General features: G+C 49.9%; 1 protein-coding gene across 2 annotated transcripts in view; it reads left to right on the plus strand.

The window, feature by feature from the left end:
* Positions 1 to 5,334: 5,334 nt before the first annotated feature.
* The window catches only part of AHNAK (AHNAK nucleoprotein), a 60,291-nt gene continuing 38,145 nt past the window's right edge, over positions 5,335 to 27,480 (plus strand). The window contains exon 1 of one of the 2 annotated variants that reach the window (XM_035098992.3): positions 5,335 to 5,504. The gene's annotated coding sequence lies outside the window, so the exon portion shown is untranslated. Of the gene's footprint in view, positions 5,505 to 21,918; positions 22,094 to 27,480 lie in introns of those variants that run through there. The other variant, XM_088659587.1, reaches the window with a different exon arrangement.

Consider the following 27,480-nt stretch of genomic DNA (forward strand, 5'->3'; position numbering starts at 1 on the left):
GGATGCTGTTTCCACCAGTACAAGGGTGCCAACTTGAAAAAATTCTGCAGGGGGCATGGGCGGAGCAGGTAAGCCCTGCCCTGCACAATCAATCACAAGACACAGTGGACACACACCATTTGAATGGCAATGGCCATCAACTTTGGGCAGGCCATTCCCCTCAAATATTTTATGGGGGGCCATTTTGGCCCATAGGAGTTGGCTGCAATGCATCAGTAGCTAGATGTTTCTAGGAAGCTCACAAACGAGGCACAAAGGCCCCAGCACTCCTTTGGTATTTGTCCCTCCAGGATCTCCTATTCAGAGGTAAATCTACTCCCTTTGCACATAGGACAGTCTTCTGTCCGAAGGCATTCCATGAAGGGCTGTCCAGTCCTAGTAAATATTTCTAAATTTGCATATATATATGCAGACGTTACGCATGTCTGGATTATTTCTTGACTTTGTGTATGTGTGTGATGTATATCTCACCTGTTGCTGAGGTACGCAAGGCCACACCCTACACAGAAGCTCCTTTTAGCTATCGTGGTGACTAACAGGCCTCTCCCCTCCTCCACAAATTTGTCTGAGGCCCCACCCTCGGTATACATATCACAATTCTCAGCACCCTTAACAATCTACACTTCCCAGCAGTCTCGGGGGTAAGCCACGGTGTTTAAAGTGTACGATACTGTGTTAAATGCATAGTGCAGATGGCGTCTGGTTCTTTTTTTTAGTGGGAGGCCATAAGCAGGACATCTTGTGGCAGGGAGTTCCACAAGATAATTAAACACTTGGGGCAATCCTTTTGGCCTCCAGCTACCTCCACTGCTCCTTGCAAATCAGTTTCTCCGAATTCCGGCCAGCGCTGCATGTGGATTCAGTTTGACTCTTTGTAACTTAGGAGAAGGAATCCCTTCCGCAAACATAATGATTAACATTATCTCCTTGGCAGCTATTTTCTCCCTCCTCGGGCCATAGTCTGCCTGCCTTACGCTATGTGTGAGGTGATGTCTGCTCAGCGTTCCCACTCAGCAAAAGCCTGGACTTTAATCCGCCTTTCTGTTATGACTAGAGAGCAAGGTCCCGGCTGTAATTAGAGACTCTGTCAGCGATGCTTCCCAGGCAGCTTGGGAAAGAGAAAAGTGATTACTTGGTGCATGGAGGGCAAGAGACAGAGAGAATGTTTCTCCTCCTCCCATAATTCTAGGACCTCCCACCCACCCATTGATAAAATATGTCAGGTGGGCAGCACACCGGTGGTGGGCAGGGTTGGAGACAGCTGTGGATGAGGGCCAAGCCAGCAGAAGATGGGGCTAGACTAGCGTAAGGTTACTAGATTTTTTTCAATGAATCCGGGGACACTTTTCAACTTCAATGGATTTTGTCAGAGGAGTGATTTGAAATCCGGGGACTGTCCCTGGGAAATGGGGACATCTGGTAAACTTATAAACTTAGACTAGAGGCAACAGTTTTCTCTTTCCCTCTCCTCACATGGGCGTAGGCAGGGGGGCAGTTGCCCCCCCTAGAAGCAAAAGGCTGAGGGGCGCAGCGTGGCGGCCCCAGGCTGCACGCGGGGAGCGGGAGCCTGGGGCCGCCTCCTTGGAACAGCTGGGAGGCGCAAGCCACGTAGCCCCGCCCACATTCCCACTGTGGTCCCCCTACCGTACCTTGGCCCCGCCCCTTGCCCCCCAAATATTGATCCTGGGTACGCCCCTGTCTCCTCACCCACTCCTTTCTTCTCTTCCTCTCTCTCTCTGCCACCCCTTCTCTCTCGTCTATCCCTGCTAGCCCCTTTTCTCTCTCTCGCTACCTCTTCTTTCCCTCTCTTCAAACAGCTCAGTTGGTTAGAGCATGGTGCTGATAAAAACAAAGTCGCAAGTTTGATCCCCATAAGCTGCGTATTCCTGCATTGCAAGGTGGTCGGACTAGATGATCCTCAGGGTCCTTTCCAGCTCTGATCTATATGGTAATTCTATTATTCCTTCTCCCCGTTTCCCCCAGGCTACCCAAATGAAATTAGGCTGAGTTTGCCCACCCTGTCCTAGGGGGTGTAAGTGTCTGTGTTGTTCGGTAAAGTCCTTTGTTGGAAGCATTGGTCAAAATATGTTTTAACCTGCTGTGCTAAATAAACTTGTGGGACTCATTGCCACAATATGCGATCATTGTGTGTGTGTGATGTTTAAAGTGTCGGCCGGATTTGCAGATAGACTTTTCAATTAGGTCTCCATCAGTCATGAAAGTTGAACTGGGTGGAAGGTTACTGTGCATAAGAAGCAGCTCTTCTGAACAAGGGTGGGTGGGTGATGTGCCCCTGATTGACAGCTGTGAGGAGTCCAGTGTTTAATTGGAGAGGTTTTCACGGTATCTATAACATATAAACAAGCTGCACTCTATATGGTGTATTTATAGCCTGTAAACAGAGCAGGTGTTGGGGGAAGGAGGGCTTGTTGCTCTGGGCCACAGGAGGTGGTGAGTTTCCGTCACACAAGGGCAACCAACAGGAAGTTTGTGGCCCAGCCACCACCTCCATCTCCCTCAAGATCTACACTTCTGACTATTTAGCTTTGCCCCTAATCTCCTCTCTACAGCATTGGCAGTGCCTTCTCTCATCCAGGTGAGTAGTGGACCCTTTCCATAGGGTCACTTCCACTCTTCAATAACTTCTTTTCATACTGGCTTCGTTCTGTTCCCCACCCCCACCCCGTAAAAAAAAACCACAACATTTAAACTAGTAGTCATCACACATCTTCCGGCAGTGAGTTCCACCAGTTAATTGGGCAATGTATGAGGAATGTTTACACAGCTTCTCAATGCTCCAAAATGTTGAAGTGCTGAGTGCTCCTTTTTCCTGGTTCCAGCCAGCCAGTCAGGATGGCCCTCTTTCAGCACCCTCCATTCCATATCACACAGAGAGAGACTGTCTTCTCACTAGGCTGGTCTGGGGCATTTTTTTTAAAGAGTTGGGTTTTTTGTGTGTGTGTTCCTGCAAATGTTGTGGTTTATTAGTCAGCCCCGTTTTGACCTTCTTTCCACTGTTGTTTAATATGTTTCAGTCTGTCTGAATGTCTTGTTTGTATTTTACCTAGGTATTTGCCTAAATCGGAAATATAAAAGTTTGTTATAGTTGTTTTGCTTGCTTACCCAATGGTAGAATTCCAAAGTTGTTGCTTATTGGACCTGTGAGATTCCAGTTATACTTGCTTGCCACAGTGGCTACGCTCTACCTCCATTGTGGGAGGCAGTGTGCCTTTCTGCATACCAGATGCTGGGAAACATCGCAGGTAGGGAGAGTGCTGTTGCTTCTGCTCTCCTCCCAAGAAGCATCTGGTTAGTCACTTAAGAGCAGGGGGCTCCCAGATTGTGGTCCGTGGACCACCAGCGGTCCGTGAGCTTAATTCAGGTGGTCTGCGGCATGTCTGCAGATTTGTGGTTGAAGATGGGAGTTGGCACATCCTTCTCATGAAATGTAATGATTTTCAATCGCTTCTCTCTTACTTATTACATTGTATTTGATTGCATTACCATTTGAATATATAAGAAATAGAAGAAGCATTAAAAACACAGCATCTAGCACAGCACGTTGTAGTTGCTACAAAAGGCAGACCAAATAATCAAGTGGTACAGACTGGGCCCAAGTATCTGAAAGGCCGTATTCCCTAGTAGAAACATGCCCTGGTTTTGAGATCTTTGACACACACACCCCAGTGTGAAAAGCATTGCTGTATGACCCCATTCTTTTGAAAGGCTCATCTGGATGGAGGAAAAGGTGGGGAGTTGGCTCCTTATAGTATTTTAGTATTTTATTACACACACACACACACACACACACACACACACACATATATGGTAAAGCGACCCCTGATCATTAGGTCCAGTCGTGACCGACTCTGGGGTTGCAGCGCTCATCTCGTGTTATTGGCCGAGGGAGCCAGCGTACAGCTTCCAGGTCATGTGGCCAGCATGACAAAGCCGCTTCTGGCAAACCAGAGCAGCACACAGAAATGCTGTTTACCTTCCCACTGTAGCGGTACCTATTTATCTACTTGCACTTTGACATGCTTTCGAACTGCTAGGTTTAACCCACAGCGCCACCCGCATCCCTATAATATATATATAATATATAATCTATATCTGGAATAGGTGGAGGAGAAGAGCCACTAATGCTTGCTGGCTGCTAGTTGTCATAGGAGCTTCCAGATCCAGAAGCAGTCTACCTCTGAACACCAGTTGCTGAGGGTGGGGACCTATTGCTTTGGGAGGTATCTGACTAGCCTATCTGGGAGGGATGCTGGCCTAGGTGCCTTTTTGTCCTCCTGATCTAGCAGGGTTCCCTCTTACAGAGGGGTTGTGGGTTGTTGCCTTCATCCCTGACCGTTTCGCATGCTGGTTGCTGGAAGCCCATCAAGACCTGGAGGTTGCCCCCACGGGTTGCCGCCACCTTCTGTCCTGGCACTGTCCTTTTGGAGAAGAATTGGATACTGCATAGTTGCAAAAGGTTGAGAAAAGGGCAAACCAAAATGATCTAGGGGTGGAGTGCTCCCCCATGAAGGTTGTAGTGTTGGGATCTTTTTAGTAAAGAGGCGACATGATAGAAGTTTGCAAAATCTTGCATGGCAGGGAGAAAGCGGATAGAGGGGGTGGGGTGGGCGGGAATTCTCCCTCTCTAACACCAGAACTTGTGGACATCCCATGAAAGCTGAATGCTGGAAGGATCAGGATGGAGGGGGCAGGGGAAGTAGTTAATGCAGCACATACGTAGTTAAACTATGGGACTCACTGCCACAGGAGAGCCACCTACTTGCTTAAAAGAAGACTGGACAAATTTGTGGAGTAAAGGGCTATCAATGGATGCTAGCTATGATAGGCTACGGCGGGCATCCCCAAACTGCGGCCCTCCAGATGTTTAGGCCTACAACTCCCATGATCCCTAGCTAACAGGACCAGTGGTCAGGAATGATGGGAATTGTAGTCCAAAACATCTGGAGGGCCGAAGTTTGGGGATGCCTGGGCTACGGCTACGCTCTGCCTCCACAGCTGCATACCAGTTGCTGGCAACAACTGGGGCTCTTGCGCTCGGATCCTGCTTGGTTTCCCCCAGGCATCTGGTTGGCCACTGTGAGAACAGGATGCTGGACTGGGTGGGCCACTGGCCTCATCCAACAGGCTCCTCTTCTGAGAGTGAGTGGGGTTGGGGAGCAGAGCTTGCTTCTCTGCCTCTCTCTCTCTCTCTCCTCTGAGCCTGGCTTGGTCCCTCCCTCCCGAGCTCCGGGAAGGGGAGCGAGCAAGCGGAGAGAGAGAGTCACACCCATCCCGGGCTGAGAGTTACAAGAGCCCAGCCCTAGACTGGTTGCTGCCCACTCAGTGCGCTCCTGCAGCAGGGATACCACGCGAGAGAGCCTGCTCGCCGGGGCTCAGCTACCGCCTCCAGGAATCCAGGACAGGATCGGGGTCTGGGCAGAAGCAGCGACCGGGACGAAGCCGGGCATGGCCGTGCCGTGCAGCTGAACGCCACGGACCCGCAGGTACCACTCGGGCGGGCGGGCAGGCAGTGGGGGGAGGTGGCCAGCTTGGGCCGGGAAGAGGGGGGGTCTGGTAGCCTCACCAGGGCTGACGGGACTCTACTTAATTTCGCGCGTCCCCCGCAAAAAAATCCTCCTGCATACTTGAAAATAAACTTGGACCATTTTTGAAGAGCACAAGTTAATCTCCCTCAAGCTCCCCCCCCCATAAAGTTTGTACTGTATGTTTTAAAAGCTGTGCCTTGTCGAAAAGGGTTCCCCTCTCTGTTTGCTTACCCCCCCCCCGTCCAGCCTTGGCACCTCTGGGCAACGCCCTTGGCACACGAGGCGGGAGGGTGGCGGAACTTCTGCAGCCTTTTTTTTGCAGAGAAGTTGATGGAAAAGATTGAAAGTTTTGGTGCGCGTGGAAACCGGATCGGTTTCGGGTATGGAGAGGTGACAAAGCGAGGGGGAGATACCGGGATCTGCCGATTCACATTTATTGGAAACCGAAGTTATAGAAATGACTCTGAAGAGCCGCCACCCACTCATTCCCTCTCACTTCGAAAATGTCCAGGGCTTTCCGCTGGGTGTGACCCCGCCCCATCGTACTTTGAGGGGAGGGGGTGCCCATTGAGAAGTGGGGGTAGCAAGACCTGGTGGAGGAGCGGGGCTGGATCCACAACTGGGAGGCTATCCGCGTGTGGATAGGCGGGGTGTGTGTGTGTGTAAACCATCGGCTTGTTTACACGACGTTAGTTGGGCTGGTGGTGGGGGGGGGGTTGAGGGGCGATGCGAAGGGGTGGTGCTTTTGGAAGGAGGGTTTTGTCCGGAGGCGAGTCTGATGGAGGGGGGCTCGGATGTGCCCCCTGGGTTGGTGCACGAGACGCTGGTGCGCATGCCTGTTAAGGCGTTGGCTTACTCCGGAGTGACTTCTTTTTGTGGCATCCAATTTGCAGATCGGAAGGCGTGCAACCCTCAGGAGATCGGGCGGTTGCAAACAAGTTGTGTGTGTGTGTGTGTGTGTGTGTGTGTGTGTGTGTGTGTGTGTGTGTTAGAGATCCCCTCCCAACCTCTTCGGACTTTTTGAATTTTGAGGGAATGACGCCTTTTTTGCGTTCTTTCGGGGAGCAAGGTCTGCACAGTCTTTTGCAAAGCTCATCTCTGCCCCCACCCCCCCGTCCCAAGGGTGTGTTTGTTTCTAGGGGCTGGATGAGCTTCGAAATTCCACTTCCCTCCTGAGAGTATATTTTCTCTTGGCTTAATTCGGAGTGGCTCCCTTTCGCATTGCTTGTCGAGAAAAGTCTGGCGTTCTGTAGAATGGGGAATGTGCTGCAGTTACGAATTCGCGTGCAAAAAAAAGGGGGGGGGCTTTGCGTCTTCCGCTGGATGTCACTTCGGATCCAGCCTGCAACAGGCGCGGAGACTCCTCCTGGGCTCAAACTTTTGCGCTTCGTTTCGCCGGAGAGGGAGCGGCCGTCCGTCCTCGCGGCCGCCTCGCCTGGCTCGGTCCGGGGCTGGCCCTCTAGTAGGTGGGGAAGCTCCTCCCTGCCGCTCCCCCCCCCACTTGGCCCCCCTCCAGCTGCCTCTGGAATGCGGTGGTTGGAAAGACTGACTAATGCGAAGCAGGCTTTTTAGCTGGCAGAGGGAGGGAGGGGCTGAGCCTCACTCCCAAACTTGGGATGGTTGGGGGGGGGGGTGAGTCCAGGAAGGGATCTTTCTGAAGCAGGAGAGGGGGGCAAAAGAGCCAAATGACACAACATGTTGCATGCAAAGCAGTTTTGGGGGAGTTGGGGGGGGTCCTCTGTGGGGCTGAAGGAGACACCTTGAAGGAGTAGTAGTGAAGTTCTACAGAAACTGGCTGTGGGGAGGGTTTTCTTTGGGATGAGGCTGGTGGAATCTGGGAGCTCTATGGGTCTGAGGAAAAGAACTTTGCACGTGGCTTGTCAACAGGAGCTGTGTAGGTGTGGATCAGAGTGAGATTGGGGAGGACTCATCCGGAGTTTTCAGTAAGGAAGACTCTTCGCTGTGTGTGGGGCATTCTGGGGAGCCAGGGGACATTTGCACAGCTATCGCTATTTGCAGGGCATTAAAGGAATCTCTGCAAATCCATGGGGCAGACGTGTAGACATGGAGTGTTTCTTCTGTGCGGTAGTTATGGAAGTTTCTCTTCCCTCTGCAGCCAAGGAAGTGGCTCCTCTTTAGGAACGCAGATATTTTAATGGAACCATGTGGGGTTTCTGATCTAGGGGGCTGCAAATAATTCTGTGGGAGTTTACATAGCTGAGGGGAGTGCTTGTCCCATAGCACTGGTGGGTATAATTTCTAGGGGTCCATTGGGGAGATTTATAGAAATGTGCATTTCTGAGGCTGTGCCCCCTGGGCTGTGGGGTTGAGTAGCTCTGTGCCCCACCCAATAGGAATCCACAGTGGCAATAAGCCCCCCACCACCACCTTTGTCCTGTGCACCCCACATCCTTGTAGGGTCTGTAGCAGATGTGGTTCCCCTAGCACAGGGGTGGCCAACTTCCAAGAGACTGCGATCTACTCAGAGAGTTAAAAACTGGGAGTGATCTACCCCCTTTTTGGGTGGTTCAGGTCAAAGTTGTTGAGCTTTCTTAGGAAGGAGGAAGGCCCATGTTGGGGGGGGGTTCCCATGTAAAAGATGTTGAGCTTCTTTAGGGAAGAGGAAAGCAACATTGAACTTTTTTTTAGGAAGGAAAGCCCTGTTTTTGATGGTTTAGCTCATTTTAGGGGTGCAGGGCAAAGATGTTGAGCTGTTTTGGGGGAGCCAAAGTGTTTTAGCTTCTTCGTTGGGGGGGGCACTGATCTACCGGTGATCTACCACAGACGTCCAGTGATCTACCGGTAGATCACAATCTACCTGTTGGACATGCCTGCCCTAGCAGATTGTAGGGGCAGCTTTGCGCTCAGTTCTGCTCTGTATCTCTGGGCAAGGCCGAGATTTGGTTAGGTGAAAAGGGTGTTGGCTTCTGCCCTGGCAGGTAGGGCAAGCCGGAGCATACTGGTTCTTTTGCTTCTTCCTCCTCCACCACCCTTGCTTGAGCAGCCGCCGTGGTTGCTGGATCATGGGTTTCCTTTGGGTGTGGCACCTCTGCAACAAGCAAACTCTGGCCTGGTGCAGCGCTACCCCCCCCCGGACACTTTCTGGAGCAGTTCCTGGCCGCATGGCAGCTCGCTCGGAGCTCCCACAACAGTTTATTTGAATTTAGTTGACACTGAACATTAACTCCTACCCCCACCCCCTTTTTTTTGTCCTGCGTGGCAGGCGTCCCAAAAGTTTTCCCTAGCACAAAAGTTGCCGAGTTTCCCCCTTAAGTCTCCACTGGAATGGACAGCTCTGAAAAGGGGCTTTGATAGTTTGGGAGTGGAGACGCTTTCTCCCCCCCCACCCCACTTTTCAAAGTGTCTTCGAGGAGCGGCCAAATGTCCAAGCGAACCAAGTTGGGGTGGGGAGGAAAAGTGACCCATACACAAAGCAAGGCCAAGGGGTGTCTTGGCCAGGGTAGCAGGCCGGACAGAGTTTTGTGTGTGTTGTCTCTATTGAAGTGGCAAGATTCATGGTTGGCGCCAGAGGCACAGTCGGTCAACTAGGGCTTTGGCCTGAGGACATCGGGGGGGCTGTGGGGGGTGGGTGGGTTGCGACCTGCTTGGTTGGTATGGTAGGGAGAGAACTTCAAGTTCAAAAACTCCCAACTCCTGACATAACACTGTGTTGGGGTGGGCTCCCAGTGAGGGCCCACCAGATGTTGCTGGCATCTAACTCCCATCACTCCTGAACATTGGCCATCCTTGTTGGGAGTCCAGCTGTATCATAGAATCATAGAGTTGGAAGAGACCACAAGGGCCATCCAGTCCAACCCCCTGCCAAGCAGAAAACACCATCAAAGCATTCTTGACATATGCCTGTCAAGCCTCTGCTTAAAGACCTCCAAAGAAGGAGACTCCACCACACTCCTTGGTAGCAAATCCCACTGCCGAACAGCTCTTACTGTCAGGAAGTTCTTCCTAATGTTTAGGTGGAAACTTCTTTCTTGTAAGGTGGAATCAGGAATGCCCCATGTTCACCACTCTTGCCTTATGCTGAGGCCTAGTAGTCCTCAGGTAGCCAACCTGTGCCTTTATTACTAGACTGCAGGTGAGGGCTCAGCCGACCGAAAGCTCCCTGATTTAAATAAATAAATCACTGGGCTTTATTTGTTGGCATGGTGGGCACATATTCAGTCACATAAATCGTAGCCCGCTGCAGCCCGTAGCTTAGGGGTGTTACGGAAGGGGTTAGCAACCTTTTTCAGCCGTGGGCCGGTCCACCGTGTCCCTCAGACCATGTGGTGGGCCGGATTATATTTTTTGGGGGGGATGAATGAATTCATATGCCCCACAAATAACACGTTGATTCCCGGACCGTCCATGGGCCTGATTTAGAAGGCAGTGGGCCGCATCCGGCCCACGGGCCTTCGGTTGCCTACCCCGCCGTAGCTGTTTAGCCCTGGCAGAAGTTTACCACCTCAGTGAGAAGCAGGACCTTGAAGTGCCCATTGAAAGACAGCGGATTTAAGAAATGGATATGGTAGAATGGGGCAAGGAGGCTTAAAGCAACCTGAAGGCAGCCCTGGCTGAGCCCCCCTCCCCAAACGTTTCCTTTTCCCCTCACTGGCATTTTCTTCCCCTCAGCTCTTGAAAGGGAGCCTGTGTTTTCCAGCTTCCCTGCCTTGTCCACCTTGCACCTTCCTGGCTGGTAAGGCCAGTGTTGCATTCCTTCTTCCAGTTTGTTCCAGAGGTGGTTCCTGGCCCGGTCTTCAAGGCACAGTGTGTTAATTTGCCTTTCACCATGTGTCCCTTTGCTGCAAGGGTTTGTTGAGGGCACAATTAAGCAATGGGAGAAGAGAGAGGGACAGAAACCCCTATGAAGGTTAACATTAGTTTAGGGTCCGAAAGAAGGTCTTTTCCACTGGAGTCTTTCTAAAAACACATGGGGTGCTTGCAATTATTTCAGGTACTTCGCAGTACCAAATTTAGCTGTTCAGGGCCAAATCGACAACCAGAGGGAGGACGGTTTTCAACCACCAGAAGAGAAGCTTTGCATTTTGAGGGCTGCATGCCTGCCAGCTGCTAGGTAATCCTATATAATAAAGTGCAAGTGTCTCTGCGTCCAGTCCCTGTGTCCGCGCTACTGCGCATGTGCCCCTCGGACACAGGGATTGGACGCAGAGACTTGACGGACACACGCGCGCTCTCTCCCCACCCTCCCACCGCTCTGCCTACCATTTCCCTCGCAGTCCTCAGAAGAATCGCGGCCTTCTGCTGGGCGCCCGCTGGCCAGCTGGGGTCAGCGGAGCGCCCCGACAAAGCGGCGGCCGTGGGAGGGGCCAGCCGGCCCCCCCACGCGCCGCCGCTACCAAAAAAGGCCGAATGTTCAAGCGCCCGTTTATTAAACAGGCTGAATGACACTAGTACTACATAACTTGGCTTTGGTCAACTGTTTTAGCTAGTGCACCACCCAAAATCAATCTCTGGCTTTCCTAATGTAAAGGCTGCTATGTTGCTCTCTCTGTCTACTTCTGCCTAACCAGGAACCTGGGCATTTCACATATGGTGTGAGGCAGATCTGGGTAACAGAGCCTGGCTTTGCGTTTTCGAAACAAAGCAAAACACGGGGATTTGCCATTGCTTCTTCCTCCCAGAATCCTAGGTGTGTAATCTGATCCCTGCAAGCACCTAGCAGAAGGCTAAATCAGTCTGCAATCTCCATCTTCAGATCCAAATGCAGATCTCAAAGTTCAAGTCCAAAATGCAGACCTCATAGTTTAAACCTCATCTGGACGACTCACAAGTTTGGGCACCGTTTTGTAACAGTTTGGCTGATTTTAATAGAGGTGTGTTGCCCAGCTGTGGATTTTGGAGTGGGGTGCCTTCTCAGCTCCGGGAGAGAGCTGTAGGTAGCTTTAAAAAGCAAACAAACCCAACCAAAAACCTCTTTTTTTGGGGGGGGAAACTGAGTTCCTTTGGACATCCCTGCTCTGCAAGGGCAGTGGCAACATTTGTGCTCACGAGGTTGGTGCACGTGAGACATGGAGTTAATTCATATGTTCCTAAAGGAAACGTAGCTTGGAATGTGCTGCAATGGCCTGGTCCTTCCAGGATTCCTGTCCAAGATTTTTTTTGCGGATGCTGCTTTGGAGAAAAACTCTTTCCTTGCCAATTTGGTATTGTCTTTGAAAAGGGTGGAACAACCCTGGACGAGAAGGACTAATGGAAAGCAAAAGGCGCCTGGGCTTTCAGCTTCAGAAATGGAGGAGAACATTGCCTTGGTGGGGCTAAGATATGGGGCGTGGAGGAGAGAAAGAGAGAGAGAAGAAAAGTGGGAGGTTGTATGTAGCTCTTGGGAAATCCAGAAAGCACAGGCTGGGCCTTGTTAGTAATTTCAGAAGCATGGTAGAGCCTTCAGCCGAGGCGGTGAGTAACCCATAAAAAATCATCTGAATTCAATCTATTTTCATAATTGCTTTGCATAACTTCGACTCTTGCATCATTCTGGTTTTGCTGGTACTAGGTGACCGGGCAAGGGCACTGGCGTTTCAGAAAAAGTTTCATTTAGCAGCCCCTCTGGCTTCTTGAGATTTCATCAGCTCGCACGCTTTCACAACTATAAGGACTAGAAACTTGATTATTTTTTTAAAAGAAAAAGCCGGGACTCTCAGGTGGTTGAATCCTGTTCTTAACTGTCCCCATTCTGTCCCCCCGCTGTCCTGCAACATCTCAGCATTCACACAAAGTCCTGCCTTTGAAAACGGCTCTGTACAATTTAGCCTCCCATATGCCCATCCCTTCGTCCTCATAATTAAAGGCAGTAACCTGTTTTTTGCAGTTCTGGGACACTTGACATGTTTGTTGAGGGTGTGTAAGAGACCTGTGACCCTCATGTCCTTGCTCCTGTTTTGGTACATGAGAACGAAGGTGAAAAGGGGAGGGGGAGGAAGCTCCCCTTGCCTAGTTAGAAGACCAACAGCTGCAAGACCAATTTGGCTTTTCGTTGACAGTGTGATAATTGACAAAGGGACGGACAAACTTAAGCCTAGTTCTTGCTGAGGCGGTCGGCTTGTGTCTGGAGTGGCTTCTTCCAATTGCAAGTTGCAGCTGTATGGGGACAGGGGGTTGAGTCCCAAAGTTCAAGGTGATCTCTCTCCCCCACTCCCAAGTCTGGAGCGGTACTGCCCAGACACATCACATCCACCTTAACGGGAATCAAACTTTGACCTATCCACGAGGGCTGTTGTGGCTTTGATCCACACTTTTGAGAGCAGCAAGATTAAGCCTGAGTGTGTTAGGCCACAATTCCATGAAATATTAGAGGAGGGAAACCCCAAAAGTATTGGGTGCGGAATTAATTTCCTGAAGAATCTTAGCTTTCCTTTTAAAAAATGAAAAGAAAAACTCACCCAATTCCTAGTCCTAATGGTTGCACGTATGTATGCTTGAGAATATCTGGGCTATGCCCACTGAAATATTGTATCAGAGGGGTTTGGGGGCAAATATTTTGTGTGGTTAGGGCATCCACATTACATGCATCCATATGTATTCATGCAAAAGGAAAGAGCATGCAAAATTAGGCATGTTGCAAAATCCTGCTTCTCTCAGTACAGAGTGCAGAGCGCAGGCGGCCCTGGGCATAACTGGCTGGCAGAGCAAGAGCCTCCACGAAGTTCTTTGAAGACTTGTGAGGTTCCAAGTTTCCTGACAGATAGCTGCCAACTCTCCTTTGTTCTTGCTCCAAGCGCGCCAGCTTCCCATAGAAAGATCTCTCCTGTCACCCCTGGCTCTTGTGCTTTTCTATGCTATCAATTAAAACTTCCCCCTTTCTAGTTATTGGTACTCATATCTTTTCTGCTACTGCTCTAATAGCCTGCGGGGCAGGGGGCAGAATGGAAATTTAGAACTGGGAACTAGTGCAGGTGAAGGAATAAAACCGCCTCTCCCCATTGCCGCTCTGTTCCAGTAACTTTCAGAGTCCCTGCCCCACCCAGCTACAGTACTTTTAGGTAAATATGAGACATGCATATGGTGGTCTTCCAAGCTTCATCCGTTTAGGCCTTGAGTAGACACTTTTAAAATGTGAACCCTGTGGACAAGTCTCTGGTGTGTTGTGTGTGAGCATCATATACAGAAGAAATTGACATACTGGACTCGCGCTTTCAGCATCCTTCAGTTTTATTTAACATTAGCAACCAGCTTTCAAGCCCTTATGGTTACAAAGGGGGAAAGTGCAAGGAGAGTTTTCAGAGGGTCAAGTGCTGGACCCAATTCCATGGCTTTCTGTGAGAACACAAATAAATTCTGTCAAATATATGTGGTTTTAAATTCCAGCAGATCGTAATTTTGGGGTTTATTCAGTATGGCGCCTAAGCAGCCTCGTGTTCGGAAAGGGATCATGCTCTTGGCACCAGTGTGCTATTGGGACAAAGAGAGAGAGAGAGAGAGAGAGAGAGAGAGAGAGAGAGAGAGAGAGAGAGAGAGAGAAAGAAACCAAAAGTGTACCTGCTGTGCCGTTGTTTCCAACAGCTGTGAGTCATGCAGAGATGCAACGGGACGCCTCAGCTGGGGTTGGGTAATTCGGCTAAATCTCTGGGTTGGAAGTGATTGTGTGAGATTTAATTATCTGGTTGCGCCTGATGTGGAAATGCGTCTGCCGCTGGTAGAAGCCGATTGGTTGGAGGCAGAAGCCCTGATCAGGCAGAGAAGCAGTGGGCAACCTCCTTTGTGGCTGGGTGGGTGTCATCATTTATGTGAGCACACTCACAGCCCTCTCCTGGCACACGGCGTGTGTGTGTGTGTGTGGGGTACTGATTCTGTCAGGGCTTGTTTATCTGTGATTCCTGCATTGCAGGGGGTTAGACAATATGACCTTTGGGGTCTCTTCCAACTCTACGATTCTGTGATTCTGCTGCTCTGTGCAACTTCACCCCTTCTGCCTTCTGGAGTGGGAAAATGTCTTCTCATCTGCCTGAGGATGGACAGCCTTTGGGGCCGTTTCCATGGCGTCTCTATCGTTGTCCTCCTCTGCACCCCATTTCTCCTGGGCTTCTTTGGAAGGAAGGGCGAGGTTTAAACAGGAAGGCAGACAGTAAAGATCCTCTTCCGTGAACGTAGGTGATTGAGGGGCAGTTCGACTTTGGCAGGGGAAAGGCAAAAACCGCCCTCCTCCTCCTCCTGAGATAAAAGATCTGTGCCTGTTTGCCCTAACCCGTGACTCTGGAAGGTAGGGACCAGCCCCATGCACTGTGGGAGCCTTGTGGGTGTGTTGCTCAGTGTTCCAAAGGCATCTTTCTCTTTGACATGTGGCAGGCTGGGTCGGTGGAACCTGCTGGAGTTTGATTGAACTTGGGAGGATATAGGCAGCTAGCTGCTTGCTTCCTGCTGCAGGTGTGTGTTGTCGAGAGCTGGACTGAAGACTCCTACTTGGGCAGAAGATTATGGCCTCCTTAACAGAATGATCCTGGCAATCTGTAAGAAGAGCCTTGCTAGATGTGGCCAAAGGGCCTTATATCCCAGCGACCTGTTTCAGGCAGTGGGAACTTCAAAGGCGGAGCGGGGGGCGGGCGGTCCAGAGGTCCACACAAAAACGTTTTCGTTCCTCCAATTATACGTTGGCATTTTATCTTATTATATAGATCACTATAATAAGATAAAATGCCAACGTATAATTGGAGGAACGAAAACGTTTTTGTGTGGACCTCTCGGGGAAGGGACTTCTCCCTCCAACATGGAGTGCCACAACCTAAAAGCCCCTATCTCCCATTACGCATCTCTCCCGATCGTAGCAACTACTGTAGGTTGGTTTAGGCAGGAACAGTTAAGCACTGCAAAGTAGCATTTCCTCTTGTCAGTCCTGAATCTTAAGCCCGTCAGTTTTGTAGGATGACCTGGAGTTTAGTTTTGCATGTGGGAAACACCCACCCACCCAATACAGAAAACTATGGAACTCACTTCCACAGGAGGCATTGATGACCACCAACCTAGATGGTTTAAAAGAGGATTAGACAAATTCACGGAGGAGGAAAGAGCTATTGATGGCTACTAGCCACAATGGCTATGCCATACAGCCAAATGCAGGAGGGGAGAGGGCTCTTGTGGCCCTGTTTTAAACAGGGGCATCTTGTTGGCCGCTGTTAAAACAGGATGCTGGACTAGATGGGCCATTGGCCTGATCCAGCGGGGCTTTTCTTCGGTTCATAAAAGAGATGTCCCTGCCTTACAATTAAATTTCAACAGAGGGCAAAGGGGGACATTTGCTGCTCTTTGGGAAACTTCCTTTGCCCAAATGAGCTTAGAATCGGCTTGGGGAGGGTCTGAAATAGGACACAAGGAGTATTGAGGCCAGTCTGAGCCCATTTCACAAAGACCGGAGCACACAGCACTGTGTTTACTTCATGTGAAGGTGATGCAAGGAGGTGATGCAAGGACAGAACCACAAGAATTCTAGGAGTGGAGTGTCACAGGGTTGGGGCACAGGCAGAATGCCAGGCTCCTGCAGCCCCCAGGGGCAACAGGAGTGGCAAAAGCTGCTCACTTCTCTTGCTCTGGCCTCCCCCCCCCCTCTTGTTTTTAAAATATCATTATCAGCTTGATCTTCCTTGCTTCTTTGGGGCTTGCCCCAACACAGTAGGTGTGAAGAGCTGGGTGGCGAGGAAGGTGCCAGTGGTTGGGCTTGTTCCCCCAGTACCTGAAAACAAGACAAAGGGGAACCAGCAAATGGGCCTGTTCATGCCCTAGAGAGATCGCTCAGCAGCTTCAATAGGGGACAAGCCAGGGCAAGTCGGTGGAACCAAGGAGCCTGGGATGTGTCTGGCCAGGTTATTGTACAGTCAGCTATCGCCGAGGAGCATGTGCGCACGGAAGGGCTGGGTGTGTGTTCTTGGTCTCCACGATACAGGATGGGATGTGTGGGTGTGTGAATTGATTGTGGGGCGTATGTCTCTGTACTCTAGGCCTGCCAAGGTGGAACCCATGAGTGCAGCAGAGGATTCCGGGGGACACCTCTTTAAGGCGCACACTCAATCTCAAACAAGTTGGCCAGGCTCTTCACACCTTGCTGTTCTTGTGCCCTCCCCCACAGGTCACCCCACTTTGCTGCTTCCCACACAATCCACATGTAGGCAGGGTTTTGTTTCTCATTTCTTAAAGCCTGGCTAAATAGGTCTTGCAGGGCTGGTTTTTTCCCCTGCATTGCATCCCAAACCTACTGAACCTGTTTGACTGCAGCGACTGAAGGAGGTGTGCCTGCACCAGAAGAAGTGGAAGCCTTTCTCAGACCCCTTTCAGTTTCTCTAAAAATAATCCCCTGCCCACATAAGTCTTACAGTTGTAAGGTAGTTTAGGTTTTCAGGACTAGGGACCTGCAACAAGTGCTGTTTGCTAGCGACATGCATTTTATATTTGGGAAGCTGCTACACAAGCAACAGCCCTAAGAGGGTGGCAGGAAACATGGGATTCTGAACACACTGTGCCTCCACGTCCCCGCTTTGAACAACATTTCTGCTTTCCTTTCCCGTCCATGCCCGTGTCCCAGTTTTGTGCAACTAGGACAGCCCGTGAGCCTTTCCTTTGTGCTGCAAATGCTTTTTCTCTCCCATGCATGCACACCCACTCCCTTTTTGTCGTCTTTCTGGGTGCTCGTGCCCCCAAGCCAACGTATCTGGCAAGTTCTTTGCCTTCCTAATTGAATTTTCACTGCCGCTCATATGACTTTATGATTTGGTGTTGCTCTGGATCACCAGTGGAACAAAGACAGGATTTTCTTCCTCTTCTACACAATCCAACCCTTTCAGTCCCTGCACTGATTGGAGTAGAAGGGGCATGAAATTGAAAGGGGAAGAGAACAGGATCCTGCTTGTCCCGGGGAAGGTGGCTCCCCAATACAAGAGATTGTCCTTGCTTCAGAAGCAGCAGCAGCAGCAGCATTCTTGGAGCACTCCTAATACACCAGTACAGATGCATGGAAAGCTTAAGTTTATGTAACCTTTGTTTGCAGTGCTGGAGAACAGAGAGACTCTGATCTCCTGAAGTTTTCTGGAATCTAGAGAATCTAATGAGAACAGCCCTTGCATGAGCCCAAAGATCCATCTAGTCTTGAGTTCAGGATGGTATGTGTTCCTTCCTTCCTTCCTTCCTTCCTTCTCCCACCCACCCCATTGTTGGGAGAGAATGACTGACCCCCAGCAAAACCATCCACTGAGCTTCATAGGTGAGTGAAATCTGAACCTGGGCTACCCCTATCTAAATAGGTGAGGGATAGGGAGCCCATGGTCCTTCAGATGTTGGGATTCTTAATTTACCAACATGGCATGTGGTCAGGGACAACGGGAGTTCTAGATTAGCAACAACTTGAGAGCCAGAGGTTCTCCATCCCTACTCAGGTAGAAACAGATGATGTACCTAAGCAACTCAATAGATGTGCATTGACTGAATTGTGACTATTTTCGCTGGCAGAACTGGCCAGGTGTGCAGGTTCCATCCCTCTCACCACTGTGTACAAAACTCTTACCTGTGGAGTTCAGACTTTACACCAGCCTAACAAAGACCAACGTCCTGGGTCAGGTTGTCACTAGCACTCCACACAGCACAAGCGTTGATGGCCACATTGTTTTGGGTGGTAGACGGTTTTGCCTTTCTGGGCTCCATCGTAACCAGCAATCTCTCCGTTGATGCTGAGCTGGACAAGCATATTGGCAAGGCAGCTTCGGCAATGGCTTTCCTCTCTGAAAGGGCATGGAAGAATGTGGTGCTAATGACCAACGCAAAGAGGAAAAACCAGCTCTGCGTTACAAAGATGTCTGCAATCGCGACATGAAGGCTGACGACGGTAACTCAGCTTGGGTGGGAATCCCTTGCGGACAACCCACCGTGCCTGGAGACAGTCATTCGGGTCATACATCCACAGCAGTGACCAGAGGAGGAATGACTGCTGGGAGGGGCACATGGTCCAACTGCATCAGCAGAACTGGACACCTTCATCTGCCCCAGCTGCAAAACATGTCTCTCCAGTGACTCTCCAGTGGTTTGACTTCACCCCCGAAGGCACCATTGTCTCCCAAGACAGACAGATGCCAATTAGCCTCTGATTACAGCGTTTGACCTTTTGGTCCTAGGTCAGAAGAGCCCTTTTATTGCTGATAGGGTTGCCAGACTCAATAGAGGACAGGACTTCTGTGCCTTTAATTGCCCTGCTCTCTTTTGAGTCTGGAAACCTTAAAGAGAAACCAGCAGACTCTTTGATTAATTTCCAAGCAAAGGGTCTGCTGGTTTCTCTTTAAGGTTTCCAGACTCAAAAGAGAGCAGGGCAATTAAAGGCACAGAAGTCCTGTCCTTTATTGAGACTGGCAACCCTACTTGCTGACTGATTCTCTCCCCCCCCCCACTCATCTGTTTTATTTGTCAAATAGCCATCACAACATATACATACATAAAACTTGTAAAACAGGCGTTATGCAACTTATTAAATCTCAGCAGCGGATAATAATTGTGAGACAAGAAGATTGCAGAGGAAACATACCAGGGCATAGTCACACCCTCTTAATGTTTCACATGTGAAAATCGGGACATGCCTATATAAGCCTCCTGTTCTCAGGCCAGTGACTAGCACCTGACTCTTTCTCCTCCTCCCCTTGTTACTCAGGGCTGATGGGCCTCCTCTGCCTCTTCTGTTCTTCTTGCAGGAGTTTAAAAGCAAAAGGGGCTTTATTGTCATGTTCCTGTACACACTGGAAAGACATGATTGTCCTATAATATTGTTAATGGCAGCTGGTTTCATTAGGCAGTTCGCTAGTGAATCGTGCATGCTTTCACCAATGAGAGCTAAGGGTTAGGAAATGGTCTCTTGATAGCTAGGAATCTCCCTGTGCTTTGGAATAAGACACCCATCAGTGCTTGGAGATGGCCACATCCCTCCTGCTAAGGCAGGCATAGGCAACCTTGGCTCTCCAGATGTTTTGGAACTACACCTCCCATGATCCCTAGCTAACAGGGCCAGTGATCATGGGAGTTGTAGTTCCAAAACATCTGGAGAGCCAAGGTTGCCTATGCCTGTGCTAAGGCTTTGTGTTGGTGTGTATCTGGAGTTAGCAGCTGGGAAGGCTGGTCGGAGGGAAAGACAGGATTGTAAATCCTCAGGGCTCTCATATTCCAAGGAAGCGAAAGCCAAGCAAAAGGTTATCAGCAGTTCAAAAGGAGCAGGGATGGGGAGAAGACCACAGCCTTCCAGAAGTTGTTGGACTACAACTCCCATCATCCCTGACCACTGGCCATGCTGGCTTCTGGGACCAATGGGATTTGGAGTCTAACAACATATGGAGGGGCGCAGGTTACTCACCATTCCTCCCTCAGGGGTGGAATTTGTGTGGAGCCAGGGGGCTGGTGTTTCTCAGAGGCATCCTCCAAAAGTGAACTAGAGACAACAGTGACGTATCAGAAAATAAAGAGCTGTCCCTGATACACAGGGATCATTGGGCTGCAGGCATAGAAGTCCCAGCCACCAAACTGCTGCCCCAGATGTGCAGCTAAAAACCAAGGGCTTCTCTTTGCTCCTAGTATGCCTCGGATCTGGAGGTCAGTTTAGCAAGGGGCCAGCATGACCACGAAAGGATGCAGCCCACCTGATGGTTTCCTTTGGGGGACACTAAGGGCCAAGGCGGATGCGGGTGGCGCTGTGGGTTAAACCAAAGAGCCTAGGGCTTGCTGATCAGAAGGTTGGCGGTTCGAATCCCCGCAACGGGGTGAGTTCCCGTTGTTTGGTCCCTGCTCCTGCCAACCTAGCAGTTCGAAAGCGTGTCAACGTGCAAGTAGATAAATAGGTACCACTCCGGTGGGAAGGTAAACGGCATTTCCGTGCGCTGCTTTGGTTCGCCAGAAGCGGCTTAGTCCTGCTGGCCACATGACCCAGAAGCTGTACGCCGGTTCCCTCAGCCAGTAAAGTGAGATGAGCGCCACAACCCCAGAGTCATCTGCAACTGGACCTAATGGTCAGAGGTTCCTTTACCTTTATGGGCCAAGGCAGAAATTTCTGCTTAATACACCTCAAGTTAAGTTGCATATGGATTTTAAGCTGCACTCGCTTAGTCATATTCCTATCCCCAAAGTGCTTCTGAAAAGGAATGTTGGTTACTTTTGGGGGGAACGTGTAACAACCAGACACAGGATGGAGGCGGGGTGTGTGTGGGGTGGCTGCCTGCAGACTCTCTGCTGTATATCTGCAACCCAGAGAAGGGTACCTCTCTCTCCCCTCCAGCAATAGGAACATTTGGTCTGTGTTGCTGCCACTTACAATTAGTCCGACACAAAACAGCAGACCGGCACCCACTGCACCCAGAAGGTCAGATCAGATTGTGCCCTGGAGAAAATGCTTTGAAAGGAACACGTGTGTGTTGGGGATGCAAAATCTTGTTTACATGCAGATGAAAGGAGGGTAGTCACCCTAACTATTGAAAAACCACACCCAAGCATTGTCTGCTTTGGGGGCAGGTGGGAGGGAAACGGGCAGAACTTATTGACTGTGCAGATACCATGCCTGCCTTATAAGGGACTAGATGCTTGTTTGTGTTTCAGCTAAGGATTCTCTGCCCATTCTCTTCAACCTCCTGATTTGCTAATCTGTACAGATTAGCATGGCGGCAGTTCCGAGTTCAGAATTCAGTTCTTGCTGCAAATCTGGCTCGGTGGTTTGTCCTAGATGTTGTTATAGGAATTTTAAGGTGTTGCTCTCAGCCTCCATTATGCAATATTGATCTTGATACTGATCTCCTTCACAGGATTGGTGCAAAGGTTGCAATGAGGAGAACTATGTGTGCGAACTTCTTTGAACACTTCGCTGTATAAATATGTTAATATTAGGCTGGGAGATTCCTGCAGGGACTGGAGCTGGGACTGTTGTTAGTTTCTATCATGAGAGTAGAAGCCATGTGCATGTAAAAAGAGCCTGCTGGATGAGACCAGTGGCCCATCTTGTCCAGCATCCTGTTCTCACAGTGGCCAAGCAGATGCCCATTATGGGAAACCCCAAACACAAGAGCAGTTTCCAGCAAACTGTTCCTCAGAAGCATTGCTGTCTCCAACTTTAGCCATCAATAGTCTTCTCTTGTTCCCTGAGTTTGTCCAATCCTCTTCTAAAGCCATTGCTGCCTCTCCTGATGGAAGGTAGGGTCTACTCAGCGGTAGCTCCCAAGTTCAGTCCCTGGCATCTCCAGCTAAAGGATATCAGGCAGCAGTGGGCGGGAAAAGCACCCCACTCTCCGCCAGAGACCTGCCTCCATCCAGAGTTAACAATACTGTACTCTGATACGCCCTGAATAAGTTAACTTCACATGAACCGGGCCTGTGAAACCTCACTCTCAGCACCCTCTTATCTCTTCCATCTCCCGGTCCCGAGAAGTTGCAAGGGCTGCGACTGAGGAGAAGGAATCTGCCTCCGCAAGTTTTGCAGCTTCAATTTTGGACGGCAGGAAGGGGCAGGCAGGCAGAACTTCGCCCATGCCCAGAAGTCTCTGTGGAGTGGATCCAGGGTGTTGAGGCGCAGCACAAAGGACTCCTTGTACAATGGCAGGGTGAGCTGTGGGGTGGCATGACTGAGGGTTGAATGCAAGCTTATCTCAGCCTGAGGCTTTTTGCGGCATGAATTGGGTCAAAGGGAAGAATTTGGGGCGATTAGGAGGAGGCTGTGAGATAGCGAAGCTTTGAAGAATTTGGGGCTATTAGGAGGAGGTTGTGAGATAGCGAAGCTTTTGTGCCTGGAATTAAGCAGATAACTGGAGGGTCCCCGATCTCCTTCAAAAGGGAAGGTGTGCATTACAGCAGGCACGTCCAACTCCCACGAGACTGTGATCTACTCACAGTATAAAACAACTGGCAGTGATCTACCCAGAGTTGTTGAGCTTTTTTTAGATAGAGTTGTTGAGCTTTTATGGGGGGGGGCAAAGATCAACCAGGGGCCCCTGCTGTCAACCAGTAGATCGCGATCGACCTGTTGGACATGCCTGCATTAGAGCAACAGCTGGAAAGTTTTGCCTGGGTTTGCTAGAATAGCGATGAGGCACCTTTTCCTCCCAAGCCTGGGCTCTGAATCTGGGGGTCCACCGTTGCTAACAAGGCTGTGTAGGATAAGGCCCAGGCTTGTCATAAGGTCCCATTTTCTGAGGTCTGCCCTGATTCTGGGCATGCCACCTCCCATAAATTTCGGCCATTCCCTGGCTTGGATTCCTGGCTTTCCATGTTTTGTTTCTTTTCCAAAGCACCAAGCTGGCCACTAGTCCTTATAGAGCCAGAGATACGAAAGCGGATGTGCAGGTATTCCTCCTCGTAGCCATTTGGCCTTCCTAGATTTTAACCGCATTCTAAAACCTAATCGCTTTAGAGAAAAAGTTAATTGGGGTGTAGAAGCCACATGTGCAGAAATTCCCTCTTCTGCCCAGAGCAGCCATTGTTTTCCATCTGGCCGTCCTCTGTTTAACTTCCCCACCCACTTCATTTGCATAATTAGCAAATAATTTGCAGGACTGCCTTGCTGAGCTCCTATTCCAGGCTGCACTGTGGAGGGAGTGAGCAGAGGCTGCCCCTCTCCTCCCTCTCTCTCTCTCTCTCTCTCTCTCTCTCTCTCTCTCTCTCTCTCTCTCTCTCATCTGCCCACTAGTTTAGAGACAGGAATGGCAAGGAGGGCTAGCAGAGGCCAGAGGCTGGGATGTGGCCCCAGGCAGGTGCCCTGTGATGCTGGCACTAGGCGGAGCCGCATGTCCCATGACAAGTTATGTGCCCTCCCTCCCTCACCCACCCTTGCCGAAAATGTGGACGTTTCCTTACGCTCCCGGTGTTGCAATTAAAATAAACACAGCCCTGTTGATACCTTGCTTGCATCCTTCTCCAGGCAGAAATTGGATAGAAATATAACATAACACCCTAGCTGTTGTTGAAACGCAGAGCCAGTTGCATTTTAGCAGATGAGGTTCTCGTGTGTTTTGAAAGGAAGGGAGTTAAGAGCTGGGGGGGGGGAGGTATCATCAGAAAGGCCTTGTTAGACCAGGTGAAAAGGCCCTTATTTTCCAGAGTGGCTTGTAAGATGTCTCTGGGGGAAGCCGTTAGCTAGGACTAGGGTTGCCAGACTCAATAGAGGACAGGACTTCTGTGCCTCTAATTGCCCTGCTCTCTTTTGAGTCTGGAAACCTTAAAGGGAAACCAGCAGACCCTTTGCTGGTTAAACTATTGAGTCTGGCAACCCTAGCCATAGCTGCCAAGTACCCCGTTTTCCCCGGGAAACCCCCCGTTTTTTCTTGCCTTTTCCCGGCGGTCCCCTGTATCACGTCGCCTCCCGTTATTCTCCTGCCGGCGGCCATTTTTTCCCTGATTTGATATGGGCACCGAAAATGGCTGGCACTGGCTTCGAAAGTCGCATCTACGCATGTCCGGAAGTGCGGAGACGTGACTTCCGGTGTCGGCGGCAGCGACCATGTTTTGTGCCCATAGATGGGCAGAGCGACACCGGAAGTTGCGTTTAACGGGGAAGGAGAAATCCCCTCCAAGTGAAGGGTATTTCTTCCCCATCCAGGAGAAGCAAAAAGCATATGTATGACCTGTGGTGTTAGTGGTAGCTCCCCACCCTCCATAGAATCATAGAATCATAGAATCATAGAGTTGGAAGAGACCACAAGGGCCATCCAGTCCAACCCCCTGCCAAGCAGGAAACACCATCAAAGCATTCCTGACAGATGGCTGTCAAGCCTCTGCTTAAAGACCTCCAAAGAAGGAGACTCCACCACACTCCTTGGCAGCAAATTCCACTGCCGAACAGCTCTTACTGTCAGGAAGTTCTTCCTAATGTTTAGGTGGAATTTTCTTTCTTGTAGTTTGAATCCATGGGGTGCACTTGTTTCCTGTTTCTCCAAAAATAAGATGTAGCCATAAAATAAGCCGTAGCAGGATTTTTAAGAATTCAAGGAATATAAGCCATACCCCGAAAATAAGACATAGTGATAGGCGCAGCAGCAATGCTGGCCGTGGCAGCAGGTGGAGGAGGGGGTGAAAATAAGACATCCCCTGAAAATAAGGTTGCCTTGCCTTGTGGTGGTGGCAGTGGCAGTGGTGTGGGGATTAGCAGGGGGGCGCGCCGGGGGGGGGGGACACAGCAGCCTTCATTTTGCTCATCTCATCTCCCCTTTTTATGTTCTGGAGCGTCAAGTCAGCCATTGCATCAGTCTGCCATCCCGGCAAACACACAGCAACAATTAAAAAATGCCCAGTCAGGATAAAGGGATTACAGTACTGCTTCTGCCTAGAATGGTACCCACCGAGTGCAGCAAGCACAATGTGCGTGCACACACAAACACACACTTTGACGTCCCGAATGGGAGGCTTCTTCGCTGCTCCCGAGGAGTTTTGTCGGATCATGCACTAAATCACCGTTTAAGCTTAATAGAATTATATTTAGGGGTTTCCCCCCCCCTATTGCACCGACTTGCACAAGACTTTGTCTTCTATTACATTGACTTTTGTTCCGTTGCATCTCCCCACCCCATAACATCTCATTCTCCACCCACGTAGCATTCCAGAGTCTGGGTGGGTTTATCAGTCCAGACTCTCTCTTTTTTTGAATAATCCTGTTGTGTGATGGGACCCAGGTGGCGCTGTGGTTAAACCACTGAGCCTAGGGCTTGCTGATCAGAAGGTCGGCGGTTCGAATCCCTGTGACGGGGTGAGCTCCCGTTGCTTGGTCCCAGCTCCTGCCAACCTAGCAGTTCGAAAGCACGTCAAAATGCAAGTAGATAAATAGGAACCGCTACAGCGGGAAGGTAAACGGCGTTTCCATGTGCTGCTCTGGTTTGCCAGAAGCGGCTTTGTCATGCTGGCCACATGACCTGGAAGCTATACGCCGGCTCCCTCAGCCAATAATGCGAGATGAGCGCGCAACCCCAGAGTCGGTCACGACTGGACCTAATGGTCAGGGGTCCCTTTACCTTTTACCTGTTGTGTGATATTGAGGGACACTTATGACCAAAAAGCAACGAAAGATTGATGGGGGGTGGGGTGGGGGTGGGGAGCAGGCAAAGAAGTTGGGAACCCCATTTGGGATCCTCCTGTGCCACCCGAAAGAGAACCAGGGAACTCTTGAAAGGGTGTCTGTGTTAACCAGTTGCAACAAAAACAGCATAGAGACAGAAGCACATTTGGAACCTGGAGTTAATGGCCTTATTGGGGGAGGGGGGCTTTTTTAATTGCAATTAATTATTATTATTATTATTATTATTATTATTTCTTCACTTAATTACCATGGCTCATTCTGCTCTGTTGGGGGCCCTGGACTTCTCCTCTGCAAACCACAACAGAGAGTCTTGTAGCAACTGTCAGGTATGCTGTTGCACATTGATTTCTTGGGCCTAGAGCCCATGACAGCTTGTGCCATTGTAAATAAGGTGGTCTTTTAAGGTAGCAGGAGCAGGTTATCGTTTTGCAAACTAGGGTAATGCGTTCGCCTGAGTGCAGAATCTTGGGGTGGAATTTGAAATCTGAGAGTAAGTACTCCACGTGCTTCCTTCTGCTGGGCAGATAGCTGCTTTCCTGGCTCTACAGTGGTGCCTCGCAAGACGAATTTAATTCGTTCCGCGAGTCAATTCGTTTTGCGAAAAATTCGTCTTGCGAATCGCAGTTTCCCATAGGAATGCATTGAAATTTCTTTTTTTTTTTGCATTCCTATGGAAAATTTCATTGCATTCCTATGGAAAACCGCGATTTGCAAGGCGAATTTTTCGCAAAACAAATACGTCTTGCGAGTCACCATCAGATCACAAGACACATTCATCTTGCGAAAAATTTGTCTTGCAGGGCATTCGCCTTGCGAGGTACCACTGTACTTCTTCCCCCGTGTTGAGTGGCACACCCTTCCCCTGTCCTTTCATACACCTCAGAAAAGAATGAAAGCTGAAAATTCAGGGACCTGAAATACCACTGCGGCTATCACCTTATTAAAGGCAGGAATCTCCGTAGGCCGCTGAACAGTGAGCAAGGGGCTGGGCTGAGCTGCGAGCCGAGTGGAAAAGCCTGGGGTCTGAAGACATGCCTTTGTAAAGAATTGTTGAACTATGCAATATTGCAAAACACCCAGATCCTGCCAAGCCGTGGCCTTGGGAATCATTTTCATGGCCAAGGCTCAGCTTCTACTGCACGTGAAGTGAGGATAAAGAATCAAGGGCTGCCGAGCATGTGCAGAGTGCTTTTTGTAAGAGCTTGGTCTTTTAGTGTGGCAGCACCTGCACTTCGGAACTCCCTGCCTAATCTGTTCTTAGTCTGTTGTTCTTTTTTGTTTTGCAAAAGTCTTAAATTATTGCTGATTCTTCTTATTGATAATTTTACTGTTTTATCTTTTTTATAAACCCCCTTTGATGGTCCTCCCCCAAAGTCAAGCAGTGTATAAATACGTAAGCCTGGCAAATCTGCAACTATACCGTACTTGATAATCTGTTCACATTGATAGACTTTACTTGGATGTTGTTATTTTAAGCCATGTGTGCAATTGCACTTCTTCTGCCTGACTGTTTTTCAATTTTGTTTTTCATCTTTTAATTTTCATCTGTTTTATATACATTATAAAACAGGTGGTGGTGGGAGTATATACATTTTAATAAATAAACGATTTCAATGGGGTTTCTCGTGCTGGTCAGATCCATTCATCTCCTCCCTTGCCACCCTTAAAATCTAAGGCATTGGGTATCTGGGGCAAGCAGATGCATTTATTTTATACATCTTCATCCCCACCTTTCTTTGAAGTTGCTCAGGGCGGCAGCATGCGATATTTCTCGCCTTGCCTTATCCTCACACAACAACCCTATGAGGTAGGCCAGTCTAAGTGTCACATGGTGAGCGTTGTAGGATTTGAACCCAGTCCCAGCCCGACATTCTAACCACTGCCCATAACCTCAGAGGTGCTAAGGCTCTGGGGTGCTTCCTTTGT

This window comes from Zootoca vivipara, chromosome 16 (genome assembly GCF_965207765.1).
Source record: "Zootoca vivipara chromosome 16, rZooViv2.hap1.1, whole genome shotgun sequence".
NCBI lineage: Eukaryota > Metazoa > Chordata > Lepidosauria > Squamata > Lacertidae > Zootoca > Zootoca vivipara.